The 16,487-nt window shown below is 37.5% G+C and overlaps 1 long non-coding RNA gene across 21 annotated transcripts in view; it reads right to left on the bottom strand.

Annotated features, from left to right (window-relative positions):
• LOC106972675 (uncharacterized) overlaps nucleotides 1-16,487 on the bottom strand; it is a 137,519-nt gene that overhangs the window by 90,705 nt on the left and 30,327 nt on the right. For 19 of the 21 annotated variants that reach the window (XR_008295343.1, XR_008295344.1, XR_008295365.1 and 16 more), the window contains exon 2: nucleotides 4,012-4,559. The exons of 1 other annotated variant lie outside the window; for it this stretch is intronic. This is a non-coding gene — a long non-coding RNA (uncharacterized LOC106972675). The remainder of the gene's footprint in view (nucleotides 1-4,011; nucleotides 4,560-16,487) is intronic. One more of the 21 variants, XR_008295356.1, reaches the window with a different exon arrangement.

Below are 16,487 nucleotides of genomic sequence, written 5' to 3'. Positions count from 1 at the left end.
TCATAATCAGACCAATAACCTGTTTCTTCTAAAAAAGGGTTAAAAAGAAATCAATGTGGGAATTATTAAGTTTCACTAAACAAAAGGAAAAAAGAAAAAAGCCAATTTTAGGCCAGTGAAATTTTTTAAAATGAGAGACACATTTTTATACAATAAAATTTCAAAATAGTGTATTTGATTTTTTTTAATTGGAGAAAACTTATGTATCACATAGAAGAAATACCCAATACAGTCTCTGGGCATTTTTTTTTTTTTTTCTTGTAAATCTTATTAACTGACCAATATTGAAGTATATTGTTACTGCATGCCAATAAACAGAAATAAAAATATACATGTCTTCACAAACAAAAAACAAAAATGTAGTACACAAAACATGATGAAACAAGGGATCCAGAATATGAAAGCTATTGTGAAATTTTCATCCTTGGTTCCAGTTTTTGGTAACATTAAAAAGTGATATTAATCTGATTAGAAAAAATGTAGTGTTACTTGCAAACACTGGAGGTTACATTTTGTAAATGTACAACTAAGGCAAGTTAATGGCATTAAAGCAAAGTCTAAAATTGCACTTTTATTTGGAGTTTTAAAAAAAATTGAAAGGCAAACAAATGAATATCAATGCTACCAGGAAGACTGACACCTTACCTTCTCTAGTTCCCTCTCCCCCATGTTATATAAACATAGCTTTAAAAAGAGTAGAGCTACTGGCAACACCTTTACCCACCATTGTTTTCCAGAGGGAATAAATGACTTTTCTAGTCCTTACAATAGAAAATGAGAATTATCAATTTCTACAGAGAAATATGGATACTATACGTAATAATAATATACATGTTGGAACTCATACCTACATGGCCACAAATCTAAAAACCCATCACATAAAAAGAGAAAGTATTTTAAATGCTGTCATTTTTATTTAGGTGCTAGTACATTCTCAAGCTTTAAGTGTAGTATTTTAAATAAAGGAATCCTTCACTTCTTCAAAAAATGGCTTATTAAATAAAACAATTCTTCACCATCACTCCTTAAAACAAACAAAAACCCTCATAAACCAAAGCACTAAAAAAGTATGGTTAAGTTTAACCCGCCTGGTGGAATTTAAAGCCCTCTCTTACCCCACCCTCAAAACTCTCCAAGTCACATAATAATCTGAATGAAAATTAAAACCCCAAACCCAAAATAACAGTAAAAAAAGCAAAACCTGATAGTTCTGTATCATAGGTAAAATTACACTTAAAACAGAAATGAGGTCTCCTACAACTTCATTAAGTCAAATTTTATAGAGAGGATAATTAGCACCTTTCATGAAATTTTCATGAGATGATTCAAAATAAACAGCTTTGAAAAAAGGTAATGAACAAAGATTCCACAATTGCAATTCTTGTTATGAAGGCAATACAAAATAGCATTATTTATAAACTCAGCTATTTCACTCAATATAAATTATATTTATAACCCTACAGAGATTTTAAAAGTCGTGGGATCTTTTCATTTGAATATTTTCTAACAATGTATATTTGACCTAATGTTAGAATACAAACTAAGTTTCAAAATTTCAACTGCTATTCATAAAAGAACATTAATTTCTATTAAATTAAAAAATCTTTTAAAAAGTATCTACAGCTATCTTGTTTATCACTGACTTCACCGATTTGCTTTGAAAACCACACCCGCCTTTTATCAAGATGCAATTAAACGGAATGACAAGCTTGGTAATAAATAGAAATATATTGACGGCTGTCTCAACCAACATTAAACAAAAAATGAACTGAAAACCAACCAAGTAAGACACAACACACCCACAATGGTGTATGCGATGTATTTCTTCACAGTGAATTTATCAAAGGAATGAAATCATACATAAGCACCTGTGCATACTTACCTGTTGTATTGTCTAAATTAAGCAACGTAAATTTCTTGTTAATAAAGTTTTAGGTCCACAGCAATGGCTGAATTTGCAAAACCCATGTGTTTTAAGTTAGATGTGGAAAATAAATTTAAATACATACAATTTTTATGGGCAATGTGGGGAGGCTCATTCCTAAGAAATTTTAAGTTTCTTATCATCAAAATAAAAGAAACAATTCTCCCGAAATCTGCATCGAAATGTGTAGCTTAAGTTGAAAATTTTCTGCCAAAGAAATAAAAACCCTAGATCCTACAGTCAGTTTTTAACCAACAGATAACAGGGGCAAACACATAAAAGTCTTGCAATTTCAGCCAACAGAATTACAATTTTTGCGAAAACTGCATCCTCAGTTTTACTTTTAATACACATTTCAGAACTGTTCGAAAGTCCTTTATGGAAGAAAAAAATACTAAACACCAGCTTCCCCCCCCACCCCCCAAACTCCCCGTCTTAACGTTTCCTAACTATTTCCGTGGTTCTCTAAAAGTATTTTTCTCAAAGTCGAGAATCACAATCTAGTGTTCAACTTTCAAACCCCCTAGTCCCGCTCCCTTCCAGCCAATCAGGGGGTAACAAGTCCGGTGTTTTGGGAGCTCCGTTAGACACAATTTGAAAAACATCACATTGCGCTCTCCTATTCTCCTCGGGGACAGATTCTAAGTGAGGGCGGGTCCTCCAGTCTTTACAGAAATAAGAAATCAATCAATCGCTACATCAATTCCAGGGGGAAAAACTCTTCAGGCAGGTGGTCCTAAAGAGTGTGTGAGTGCGGTTCCCAGAAAGCGTTTTTCCTCTTCGCGAACAATTGAATAGCTGCTGCAAAACCCATCTCCTGCATATACGCAACCCAGAGCCGCGCGCCCCACATGCAAAACACACCGGCAAAGGGTTAATCAGCGGTGCCTTCAGCGCAGAAAAAGACTCAAAACCTAACAGATCTTTAATGAATAATTTTTACGAAGGCCATTATTTATAAAGTACTGCTTAAAACCGTAACTGGCTCAAATCATTCAAGAGTTATCGACTAAGAATTGGTAGAAACTACGACGTAAAAAAAAAAAAATCACTAAAGGGAAAGACAAATAACAGTCCTCTTCCCTCCGCCTCAGTCAAGAGAGTTCCCGAGAAAAGGTGGAGATCGCAAAATTACCGTTAAGCTGTCCGGGCTAAGACTTTTTCGTGAGGAAAACATCAATACAGTTTCACAGATTGCTTTTTTTCCCTGAGATATGTTTCAGAGATCGGAGGAGTCTTCTAAGAAAAGTGCAACTGGGAGAAGGAAATTGCAAGCTCCAAACCCTATCTTTCACCCCCTCCCCCCCAGAAAAAACACCACCGTGAGAGCAAAGGACAAAAATCCCGAGCAAAAAGCGAAAGTTCAGCATCTTCCCTAGGAGCCCGCTGAAACCTCAAAAGTCTGCCCCCGCCCTATCTTGCCCAAATTGGAAAAGCCAGACACCGTCAGGGTTACTCCTGCCGGGACCGAGGAGCGCAAAGCCGTAGGGCTACGTTGTGAAACCCACATTCCGAGGGCACCTCACGCTTCAGCGTCTAACACAATATACAGTGCTGGGTCCCGCGGACAGCAGGTCCGCACGACGGACTGGAGGCACCCACTAGACTCTCGGTCCTTAATTTTCCGTAGATCTTAAATTTCATGTCACGAGAAGACGGCCGTCAGCGGGCCGGGAAAACTGCGATTAAAGACCGCTCGGTTTGGCAAATGGGGGAGGGGACGCTCGCCCCTCTCCTGTCAGGAAGCCCCGGCCTGCGGAGCCCCGCCGCGCCCCGAGCCCGGCCCCGGGCGGGGGGTCCCGCTGACAGATCTGCTGGGCGGCGGCTGCTCCGCCGCAGCCCGTCAGAGTCCCGCTCAAACTGCAACTCCCCTCCCCCCACACCCCCCGTCTCTCCGCGCTCCCGCCACATTCCGCCCGCCGCCGCCCACTCGCAGACACTCAATTACCCCCAACCCCATCTCCTCTCATTTTTAGCAATTAAAATGAGGGCGGACCCAGTGCCCACTCGCTGCACCCCCCCCCCATCGCCTGACGGTCCCCCACTGCCACCTCCCAGGTCCCGCTGTTACTTCTTCAGGTTCTTACCGTCTGCGCCAACCCTGGTCAAGCTCTGCGGGCTGCCCTTTGCACGAAGTAATTTTTGGCAATTTTTTAAGTGATTTTTCGGCGGAGTCCTAGCGGCGCTATAATCTCGGACAGGTTATCCCGTCTCTCCCGCTAGATTGATGAGATCAGGCATCACTCGAAAATGGCGCCGAAAGCGCTGAGGCTCCTCATTCAAATTCGTTAGAGCCAACCCCGCCGCCCCGGGGCATGCCGGGAACGCGGGCTGCCTCCACAGCTGTCAATACCGCCTCCTAACCCTTCTCTAGCTTTCCCGACACTTCTGCTCATGCGCAAACTCCTACCCCAACCTCCGCGCCTTGTACATGCGCAGAATCGTCGCTGTTCGCCGCTCGCACTTTGCTTCCTCAGTCTCTCCTCCGACCTCGTTTCTTGCGCGTGCGTGCAGCTTCTTTGCTCAGCCGCGGACGTGGAGGAACTGTGGGGACTGTGGGCCCGAGGGTCCATAGATGACTTGTCAGTCGATCGGCATTATTTTACTGTTCGAGGAAAACAAATAAGGGTGCAGCCTAGACGAAAAGAAAAACGTTTTATTGCCAGTGTCTAAACTAACAACGGACTGTGTCTCTGAGACCCTGTGTATGGATACACGTGTACTTAAAACAGCCCCGCCTGTGTGTAGAGCACTTGCTGTATGTCAACGCTTTGCAGGAGCTATTGCACTTAAGCCTCAGAACAACTTCATGAGGTAGGTACTATTATTATTATCGGTTTGCAGACCAGGAAAGCAAGGCTCAGAGAATTTAAGTAATTTGCCCAAGGAGGCACAGATTGCAAGCACGTGGATGAGTCCTCATCTGTCAGATTCTGGAACTTGGGGCACTCTGTTTCTTGCTGTGCGATCCAACCTGAGCACACACAGGAGGCGTGGTTTCCCCTCCTCAACAACTTTGTGTGTGTGTGTGTGTGTGTGCGTGTGCTCTGGAGTGAAGGATTACTTAAGTGTGTTGTAGCCCTTCTCGATTCTAGGCTGTTTCGAAGGCGCTTTCATCGAGTCCAGTTTCTCACCGTCTCACATGTTCCTAAACATTCTGCTCTGTTTTGGGGAGGTGAATGGGTAGTCTTTGGGTATCACTTAGGGTGATTTTTTTTTAAAGGGTGGTAAAGGAACTGAAACTATCGAAGACGGGTTTCCATTGTGCGGCACGTTAATAAAGTAATAATAGCTAGATACCACGTACACTGTGGTACTGTACTTTGTACTCTGGCTTGGCACGGAGCTAAATAAACGCTTTACGGATTGATCGTGTTTGCCCCTAAAAACAGTCCTGTTATATAGGTATTATTGTCCTTTTATACATGAGGGCACTCGAGACTCAGATTAAGAGATTTGCCCCTAAATCTTAGAACTAGTAAGTAGAAAGAGGCACAAAACGTAGACAAATCTGTGCCCACGTCCCCAAACTGGACGCTAAGATAGCAATAATTGATGATAAAGTTGTCAATATTTTAACACCTTCCTTAGAAACCTCTTTTAAGCATTCATATGCTTGGGAGAGTTATCCTACCCGCCACCAAGCTAGTTAAGATGAAAATGAAAACAAAACAACTGCCATTGATCCTATATTGTTACATTTTAAGATTATTTTTGACTGGTTAATTTTTTCCTGATCCCAAGTGATAATAAGCTTTGTAAAGAATCCAACAGTCTAAAAGCTGGGGTATTGCTACATTTTTTTTCCAGTTTCTGTTGCAAAACAACTTGTGATAAACCGTAAGTAACTGTAGGAGTATACAAAAACATACATATATCATTGCGAGGGTTAAAGAAGATGATGGATATTGAAAGTGCCTGAAGTACTAAGAAGTAGGGAAAGGGGAGAAGGCTAGCATGATTTGCATTATTGAGGTACAATTAGAAAAGAAGTGGATTTTAATAATTTGAGATCAAGAAGTAATGTTGCAAAGTAGTATGTTTGTTTTACATCTCTGGTACTTCTGTGCACTGGTTAAGTGGGTGGACTCTGGAACTAAACTGCCTGGATTTGGACCTCAGCCTTGCTACTTATTAGCTTTATAAGTTACTTTTTCTCAATTTTATCTTCTATAAAAGGTGTAATGCTATTATCTCATTGGGTTGTATGGATGTAAATGTGGTAATATAGTAAGTGCATTTTAACAGCGATTGGTATATTAGTAAATGTTAGCTATTGTTGTCAGTCATTAACACTAATCTTTTAAAATAGGTTCTTATGTCTTAAAAAGCTAAGCTAGTGCCAATAGGAGTTAAACATTTGTGATCAAAAACTCCTTAATATGATAAAGTAGCCTGACAAATTATTTTTGCCAAATATGAGTAACAGTCTCTGCCAGATGAATAAGGATGTCAATTTATCATTAAGAGTATCATATGGAAGTGGAATAGTTTTATTGCTTTTTCTTATTATTAAAATTAAGGAGGGGGGAAGAGCAAAATGAGGCCAGTCTAAAATATAAAGTAAAAACTACCCAAATTTCTGTCATCCAGAGATAAGTATATATTCTTTGTTCTTTAAAAATATACCGTATCTGTGGCGAGAATCAGCCAGACGTAAGTCTGGATAAGTGGTATCTTTAAGGAACAATTTTACTTGAACTGCATGAACTGGTAAATTTTTTACCTAACCCCCTTTACGATATAGTCTGTCAAGAGAATTCTAAAGTGATGATGTTGGTAAATAACATTTACTGAACACCTACTGTGTGTCAGCTAAGCAAGTATATGCACTTTCCCCTTGAATCCTCACAGTAACCCTTGAGGTTGGTGCAATTATCTCCATTTTGCCCAGACTGAAGTTTATATAGAGGTCACTTTTAGAAGATTTAAGTCCTGTTTTGTTTAAAATACTATTTCATAAACCAAAAACCCTTCATAATCTCAATTCACCAAAACCGGAGGAAAACAAAATCTAGTAACATGGTTCCTATGCCTGAACAAAAAGCCCAATTGGAAGATGTTTTGAAAACGACGAATTTTATGTTTGACCACAAGGGGGTGCAAATAATTGAGTTGAATTTTAAAGGGAAAAAAAAAAAGAAAGTGTTTTTACATCAGATCATCAAATTCAGAGGTAAAAACTAATAAGAATACTTTCTCCAAACTTTAATACTCCACATAGTGATGTACTTTATGAAAATAAAGAAGTTATTTAGGTACTCAATTAGGGTAGAAGTTTTCAGCTTTTTTTCATCTTCAATATGATGAAGAGTTAATCAGCCCTACCCCACTCCTTTCCACAGACCTCATTTGAATCTCTGCATACTCTTTACTTGTCATAACAGTAGAACTGAAGTCATAATTTAAAATCTGAGGTTTTACTTGGAAACTGGAATGCAATCACCAGCAAATGAATGGTAAATGTGGGTAATGTGGAGAACAGAGGTTTTGTAATTTCAATGCTTTCTTTCCCTCCTGCTGTTTGTAATAAGAAAGCTACAACTGATGGAATGTTGGCTTCAACATATTAACTTATTTAGATAAAACTGTGAAAGCTATAGGTCTTTTCATCTTTTACAAAAGAATGAAGACTTGAAAACATTTTGAACAATAACTTGAAAATTTAGTATACACTGGAGAATGTTTTAAAAACAATTTGCTTAGATGGGTCTTAAAGTAACATTTATTTTCCTGTTGGTCTTGTTTCTCTAAGGTGGACTTAATTTTTAAAAAATCTTTTTACTTAGAAATAATTTTAAATTTACAAAAAGTTCAAAAATAAAAATAATTTATAGAACATCCTTATCATCTGCTTGCTCTTGTGCAAAATCTCTCTCACCTCATACATGTATATTTATATACAATTTTTTTCTGAACCATTTTAGGTTAATTTACATACATTCTGACCTGTAACCCATGAATACTTGATAGTCTTACATTGAACTAATACTTCAATCTACCTCCATATTCCAATTTTGTAGGTTGATCCTTGTAGCTTTTCCCCCTCTAGTATAGGAGCCAGACTGGTGTCAGGTACTACATTTAGTTGTCATGACTCTTTAGCTTCCTTTACTTTGGAACATTTCCAGCCTTTATCTTTTATTACCTTGACATTAAAAAAAAAATTTTTTTTAATGTTTATTTATTTTTGAGAGAGAGAAACAGAGAGCAAGTGGGGGAGGGGTAGAGAGGGCAGGAGACACAGAACCAGAAGCAAGCTCCAGGCTCTGAGCTGTCAGCACAGAGCCTGATGCCGGGCTGGAATTCATGAACTGCAAATGTTGACATCATGACCTGAGCCGAAGTTGGATGCTCAACCTACTAAGCCACCCAGGCACCCCTGACCTTGACATTTTTAAAGAATATAGCTTCTCACTCCACCCCTCTTTTAAATAAAACGTTCCTTATTTTGTTTTTGTCTGATGTTCCCTCATGATTAAATTGGGGTTATATATATATTCTCAACTGGACTGCTGCACAGGTGATCACTTTTAGAAGCACATGATATCCATCTTTCCCTCATTGATAATAATTAGTTTTGATCACCTGATCCATATGTGGCCCGAATTTTCCATTCTATAGTTACTCTGGGTTTTGTTTTTTTTCTTCCTGGCAATTAAAAAGCAAATTGTGGGGAAATATTTGAAGATGCATCCTGCTCATCACCAAAATTCCCATTTAAATTTAGAATCAACTGTTGCTGATATAATTTTACCATAATGGTTGCAAAATGAGTCAACAAATCTAATGCTCTCTCCACATCTACCAGTCAGCCCATAGCATTCTGTGAACAAAGAGCCCTTTCAACTCTATTTGTCTATTTATTATCTGCATTAACTTAGGAGTTCCTATTTTTCCATTCTGTATTTGCTTTGTTTTCTTGAGTTTTACCTATATTTATTTATATGTGTATATTTTGTATACTTTTTTTCTGAATCACTTGAAGGTAAGTTACATCATGATCTTTCACTTCTAAATATTTAAGTCTGTATTTAATTATTTTGGTGTTTAAATTGTCCCAGATTAAGCTAGTGGGAGCACCTTTAGTTTGGGTACTATGTCTATGTGATATGCCTACATCATTTTTTTTTTTTTTTGAGCACTTCCTTACTTTCTGATATAATAAGATGTTCCATGTTTATCTTGTCTTTAACTCTGCTCCAGCCCTGGAATTAGCCTTTTCTCTAAGGAGCCCTGTTTCCTGTTAGTGCAGAATGGTATTAGAGACCAAGGCTAGGTATGCTTATGCTAATGAAGTGTCTCTGCTTCTTGGATCTTTCGTAAGACTGAACTAGGAAAAAATATACGTACACACACACACACAAATATGTATATATATATATATATATATATACACATACACACACACATAAACAAAACTATGTGTATATATAAATGTGCATACACTAATATATACACATGGGTTAATGATATGGGTTTAATTTTAAGTTTTTTTCATTGTAATTATAATTGAGAAGCCACCATAGCAACATTTATAAAGTTCTGAATAAAGGCAATGAAATCACAATCCGCACAAACTACTCATACAATTTTCACGTTCCCTTTGAGTCAATAGCTATTTTAAAAGGTCATGGTGTGAAATAGTTTTTTTTGGTCTTTTTCCGCTTAATATGTTGTAAGTATCTGTGAATTACTATATCAATTTTACAATCTTCATTCTAAATTGCTCTACTACATGTCATTAGCAGATTCTACCATTCTATTGCTGGACACTTAGGTTATTTTTAATATTTCGCTATTATAAAAAATTCTGAAGTGAACATTTTTATGCATATACCTTTTCTAATTGACTTTCTTATTTGTTTGCTTATTTATTGGAAGATTTCCCAGAAGTAGGAATACCAGTTCCCACAGGTAGGTATGTTTTGATGGGTTTGATATGTTTTGGCACACAGATTTAATCAGACATTTACCAAAGTCCATACCAGAATTGGATATACAGAGATGAAAAATATGTAGTCCTTGCCAAGGAAGGAACTGAAAGTCTAATGGAAGATAGATAAATTCTCTAAAAATGACAATTTGATAAAAATAGAGTAAGAGTATGCCTAAACCAGGTTAGGAATAAGTGGCTCAGGAAAGCTTTCCAGAAGTAGAGCTACATATCTTGAGGGATTCCTTGGTGGAGCCTTACAGGACTAGGGTTATTCCAGTGTGAAAGAGAGTGTAGAAATCTGCCACAGAAAACATTTTAAACATAATCATTGGAGTGTAATGAAACAGAAGTCATAAAGAACCTGCATGTTCAAGGAAATTTGGGTAGTTTGTGTGATTTGCTGCTACGTGGCTTTGGAGGAGTTGAAAAGTTCAGCCTGATCAAGTGGATAGAGGTTAAACCATGAAGGGCCTTGTGTGTCACCTTTATATTGATGCAATTGAAAAATCTTAAACCTGTAAGTAAAATGATCAGATTTATATTTTAGAAACTCACTTTCACAAGGATACTGGAGAACAGATTAGAAAATGTGAGAGCAGGGGTGCCTGGGTGGCTCACTCGGTTAAGCGTGACTCTTAATTTCATCTCAGGTCATGATCTCATGGTTGGTGGGTTCGAGCCCCGCATCCGGCTCTCATAGCGTGGGAGCCTGCTTGGGATTCTCTCTCTTCTCTCCCCCACTCGGGCTTTCTCTCTCAAAATAAATAAGTAAACTTAAAAATTTTTTAAAAAAAGAAAGCAAGGAAAAGAAAATGTGAGAGCAGTGGTCAGATCCTCCAGAGGCTATTGTGGTATCCAGGCAAGCAATAAATAGTACTTGAATGAAAGAAGTAGAAATGGGAGTGAAATGAAGTTCGAAAGGGATTGGATTTATTTATTCAGTATTAATATGTAGGTATTTCTAGGTAACTATTTTTAGCACCTCTTCTGTGTCATGTGTTGTGCAAGGTACTGAGCATATAAGTGGGGTGACAAAATAGTCACAGTTCTTGTGGTGTGGTCTAGTGAGAGAAACAATGTGTAAGTTAATAGTCATACAAATTACAACTGTGATAAGTACTGTAACAGAAAAATACAGATGCAATGAAAGCATACACCATGGAGACCTACCTAACACTGGAGGTTTAAGCAAGGCTTTCCTAAGGTCGGACAGTTAAGCCAAGGCTTAGGAATTAGCTAGGACAAAAAGGAAGAACATTCTAAGCAAAGGAAGAACATATGGTAATATCCTGAGCAGGAAGGACTGGTACATTCAATGCCCATATGGCTAGAGCGGAGTAAGTAAAGATGGAAGAAGTTGGAAGATAAGACTAAAGAGGAGGTTTAGGAGGCTTTATATATGGAGAAGAGCAAGAAGGAGGTATGTCACAGGACTCCTAGGTTTCTGGTGTGGGCAGCTGAGTAGCTGTGGGTGCCATTTCCTGAGATAAGGAAACTAGGTTTGATGGATTTTGATATATGAAGTATTGATTTTGGGATGTCTGTGGGCTAAGTACATCCTCCCCATCCTCACTTTATAGATAACTACATATTAGGATTGGATTTTATTTAGAAGTCTGGAATTTAGGGGAAAACTTTGGTTTGCATGTTGTCTGTAGATTTACTAGTTGATCAATTGTAGATGGTAGTTTAAACTATGAGATTGGATGAGGTCACTGAGATATGCAGAATGATAAAAAGGTTCAACACAGAATCTTGGAGATCATTGTTTGGTAGCTACACAAAAAATACACAGGAAAAAATTCACTATAAATATTAAAGACATGACAAACTGAAAAAATATTTTTAACCTATAAAGCAGATAATGGGTTAATATCCTCAATGTATAAAGAGATAAGTCTCTAAGAAAGATAGAGGGGCACCTGGGTAACTCAGTTGGTTAAGCAGCCAACTCTTAACTCTTGATTTTGGCTGAGAGTACGATCTCTTCTCATTCCAAGAGAATGCTTAGGATTCTGTCTCTCCCCGTCTCTCTGCCCCTACCCTGCTCACTCACTCACTCTCTCTCTCAAAAATAAATAAATAAACATTAAAAAAAGAAAAGAAAAATTGAACAGTTAACAAATACAGTTAACAGAAGAAAAACAACAACAAAAAAATGTATTTGTAAAAGCAAAACTTGGAAGTGAAAGTAAAGAAGAGGTTTGTAAGTTTTCACTATCTATCTCATTGTTATGGAATTACTTTTTAAAATCAACAATTGAGGTGTGCCTGGGTGGCTCAGTTGGTTAAGTGTCTACTTGGGCTCAGATCATGATCTCATGGCTCGGTAATGATCTCATAGTTCGTGGGTTCGAGCCCTGCATTAGGCTCTGTGCTGACAGCTCAGAGCCTGGGGCCTGCTTCACATTCTGTCTCCCCCTCTCTCTCTGCCCTTACCCCACTTGCAAGCACTCTCTCTCTCTCAAAAATAAACATTTAAAAAAACCCAATAATTGAGGATGTTGTTAAGAGACTGGAGGGTGCTGATGGATGGATGGGTCACACAATTCTTATAAATCTGCTTTTTAAAAACATTTGCTTCTCTTGTTCATAAAGAATTAGATCCCATTTGTTACCATGAGTTTAGTGTTGTGATCATAGTCATAAAAATTGAGAGCTATGGAGAATCCAACTAGATGATCTTAAGGTATCCAAAGATGCAAAACAAACTAGTGATGAAAGTTAGCTACAATCTTAGTGGCAGATGGAAGATTTAAATTATATGTAATTTGAATCTGGGAGTCATGTCTGTAAGATCACCCCTTTTGGGGGGGGCTCTGATAATTAACTTCAGTGCCTGGGATGGTAATCCTAACTTGCTTGAGGTGACAGTTTTTACCAGTAAGTCATAGTTTTAACCCCAGGAAGATATAAATTAAATGTAGAATGATTTATTAAATCAAGCATATAGTATTATAGCTTAGGAATGATCTATGTATTTTAAGTTCTTGTAATGTTTAAGAAAATTAGGCAAATATCTATTTCAATTAAAAAATCATATTATGAGTATTATGGAAGTAGAACAGATTCATACATATTTTCAACTCTGATTTAAGGTTGTGGAGGTATAAAGGCTTTTTCCCCCCATATGAAGAATTGTTTTGCTTCCATATTCTTGGGCACAGAGTATGTGACTAAACTAAAATTCATTTACAATTAATAATGATTAATATTTACTGAAGAAGTATGAACTCCCCCACCCCCTTTACCAATAAGGATACCTGGAAAAAGGATAAATCCACTTATTTCAGTTGCCTACCTTTTAAAATTGTGTGAACCTGCTGTCTTTAGATGAAACATTAAATACAGAGTTTTAGAATATTGTTTTTAAAATAATAGAGTCATAGAATCATATCAGTTAAAGCATACCTCTTTGTAAAAGCTGCTACCCATTGTCAGAGTGCCCCCTGCAGCTACTGAGTATAAATTCATAACCACCTACGTGTGATAACTCTTTAAATATGACCACTAATAGGGCTCCCGGCTGGCTCAGTCGGAAGAGCATGTGACTCTTGACCTCAGAGTCAGGGCATGAGTTCTACATGTTGGGTGTAGAGATTACTAAAAAAAAAAAAAAAACAAAACTAAATAAACTTAAAAAAAAGTAAATGGTTATGCTGCAGTTTAACAGAGCCCCTCTCAAAAAGTGACACACCTAGAACAGTAAATCCTATACCATATATGGTCTGAAATATACTAAGCATTAGTTAAGTTTTTGTCCTAGCCATTAAAATGTTGATATTTGGGGAACAATATAAGATAATAAAAAGGGCTTGTAAATAATAGAGATGGATCTATTGATCCTTTATCAAAAGAAAATTGAAGGGTTTTAATAAAATAAACTTTACATTGAGTAAAAACTTTAAAAAATTATAACTCATGACCTTCTCAGAGACTTTATTGACTTGGGGTGAGCCTTGGCCTAGAAGTTGAGGAGGACAGGGAGCCAGGAATTTATTAGCATTCATTTCTTATTTTTAGTGCACAGAAGTAAAATTGAGACCCTCTCTGGTCTCTTGGAGATATGACTGAGAACGTGTGATGAGTTCTCTGTGACAATTGAGCCTCACGCTACATTTCTATTCTTAATATGTAAAACATTATTTCTTTCATGTAGTACAAATCTATAGGGAAATGAGAAAAAATACAGCATTCTTTTTTGGCAAAGAAATGCTTATGTGTTTAAAACAAATTAACTTTTTAAGGCAGCTCTGAAGAAGTAATTTATTTTAAATAGGTGAGCAGTTTACAGCTCTTGTGGGAACACCTTTTCCTCACTTTTCTTCATCATAGGATTAGACCCTATGTTTTTAATTTAAGTCCTTTAATTTTTGCTGTTAACATTTAATTTACTTGATGACCCTATACTGTTAACTTTTGGCCCTGTGAACTCAGGATGGTATATATAGAGCATACACCTAATTTTAAAGAAACTCTTAAAGAAACATAAGAGGTTTGAAGTATCATGCGTACTAATTTTTTTCCTTTTCAGAGGATGTATTTTATAAACATAGGTTTTTTTTTTTAAACCATTAGATGTTTATGCCATTGGCAGAACAACTCAAAACTCATGTGACTTAACTGCAATATTTTTAATAAACTGCAAAACTACTCATACTATCTATGGCAGATACAAAATTTTTTCCTGACAAGAAATTCTTGTAGCATGTGACTACATCTAATGATCCTCCCATCTATCTTTATACTCCTATTTCCTTTAAAAGGAAAGGAATATAAAACTGAAAGTTCCTAAAGTTTAATCCTTTAGACGTAGAAAATGTTAGTACATACAGTTGTTAATTATGATAAAGTTCAAACTTTCTTCTAAATCACTTGATATAAAAATACTTTGTGAATAACTTTTATTTGCCCTTGAAACTAGACCTGTGGACTCTCTTTTGAAAAATTCCCCCCCCCACTACAAAATACATGTGCATTAAAGAATATTAAAAAAATCAGGAATGATTTGGAAGGCATTGCTTGTGAAGACCCCTTAACAATATACTACTTTCCTCCCTCCTTTCCCAGTTGACAAAGGAAGGCTCTACATTTGTTTTTTGTGTCTTGGTATTATTGAAGTACAGTCATTTAGCATTATTAAATACTATACTTTGTTTCTCTCCTTCAGGAAAATTGCAGTGTTTTTGTGGAATAGATGGTTCCATCTCTCGGGCATCAGAAAGCAAAGCAGAAAAGATTTGGGGAGGCAGCGGGACCCCTCTGATCCACCTAGGCCATACTATTCTTACTCCAAGAGTAGCTACAAGGATGCCTTTGCTTTCATCATTTTGGGAGCATAGATAGGGTGATGGTGTCAGTGACAGGATAGGAATAAAAGGAAGCTCAGTTTATAGAGAAAACTCAGTTTATCTAATTCCTTATTTGGTTTATGTATATAGCTATGTGTGTGGTACATGTTTTAAAGAATTTCTGATGAACTAACAAGGTATAAAATTGTATTTTGTTATTTAAAATTAATATGAATCCTATTATTTATCCAACGGTTTAATATGCAGCTTAATAATTATTATGGTTATCTTTAAGTATGCCATGTTTACCTTATTCAAAAGTGAACAGATAGTAAAGCAACAACTGCTGTGTGATAAACACTTAGGTATAGGAGTATAAACAAGGTTTCTGATCTTGGAATAGTGGAGGCTATTTATGTTTCTGTATAAGCCTTCTTAGTTTGCTAATAAGGTAACATAGTTGTAATTTCATAATTTATTTTATTTTTTGAGAGAGAGACAGAGTATGAGCGGGGCACGGGGGGGGGGGGGGTGGGCAGAGAGAGTGGGAGACGCAGAATTTGAAGCAGGCTCCAGGCTCTGAGCTGTCAGCACACAGCCCGATGCGGGGCTCAAAATCACCAAGAGTGAGATCATGACCTGAGCCAAAGTCAGATGCTTGACTGACTGAGCCATCCAGGTGCCCCTGTAATTTCATAATTTAAATACTAGGGGAAATGTTGTAAAATGTGTTCTAATTATTTAAGTAAATGAAAGTAGTTTTGTGTGGTTTTACAGTCATGGGGGGAGATAATGAAATTTTGGACTAGGGAAGTAATGGGATAGAGATGAGGAGGAATCTATAATGACTGCCTGGTTCCTCACTTGGTTGTAGAGTACAACAGTGGTATAATTAACCAGCATAGAGGCAAATGGAGGAAGGCTGGGGATTTTGCTTTATGTGTATGTGTGTATAAGGGCGTGGAATAGAAAACTGGGAAAGGGGAAGGAGATAAGACGTTCAGTGAAGACAGTTAATATGGAAGACTGTCACTGGGATATCCATATACAGAAGTTCAGTAGGGAGCTCAGCATGTGCATCTGAAGCTTAAGAGAAAGCCTGGGGCTAGAAGTGGAGTCACTAAGAAGTGACCACTCAGAAGTGGATGTTGAAATTTGGGGGGAACTGGATGCCATTCCTCATAGAGACTGAATATAGTGAGAGGAAATGAGAACTAACATTAAGTGGGCAGAGTAAGAGAAGGCAGCAAAAAAAATATATTAAGAATAACTAGCAGAAGGATGGAAGGGGACACCAACGGAGCTCAATGTTCTAGAAGCCAATGGGAGAGAG

This window comes from Acinonyx jubatus, chromosome A1 (assembly GCF_027475565.1).
Source record: "Acinonyx jubatus isolate Ajub_Pintada_27869175 chromosome A1, VMU_Ajub_asm_v1.0, whole genome shotgun sequence".
Lineage (NCBI taxonomy): Eukaryota > Metazoa > Chordata > Mammalia > Carnivora > Felidae > Acinonyx > Acinonyx jubatus.
This window is presented reverse-complemented; position numbering and strand designations above follow the sequence as displayed.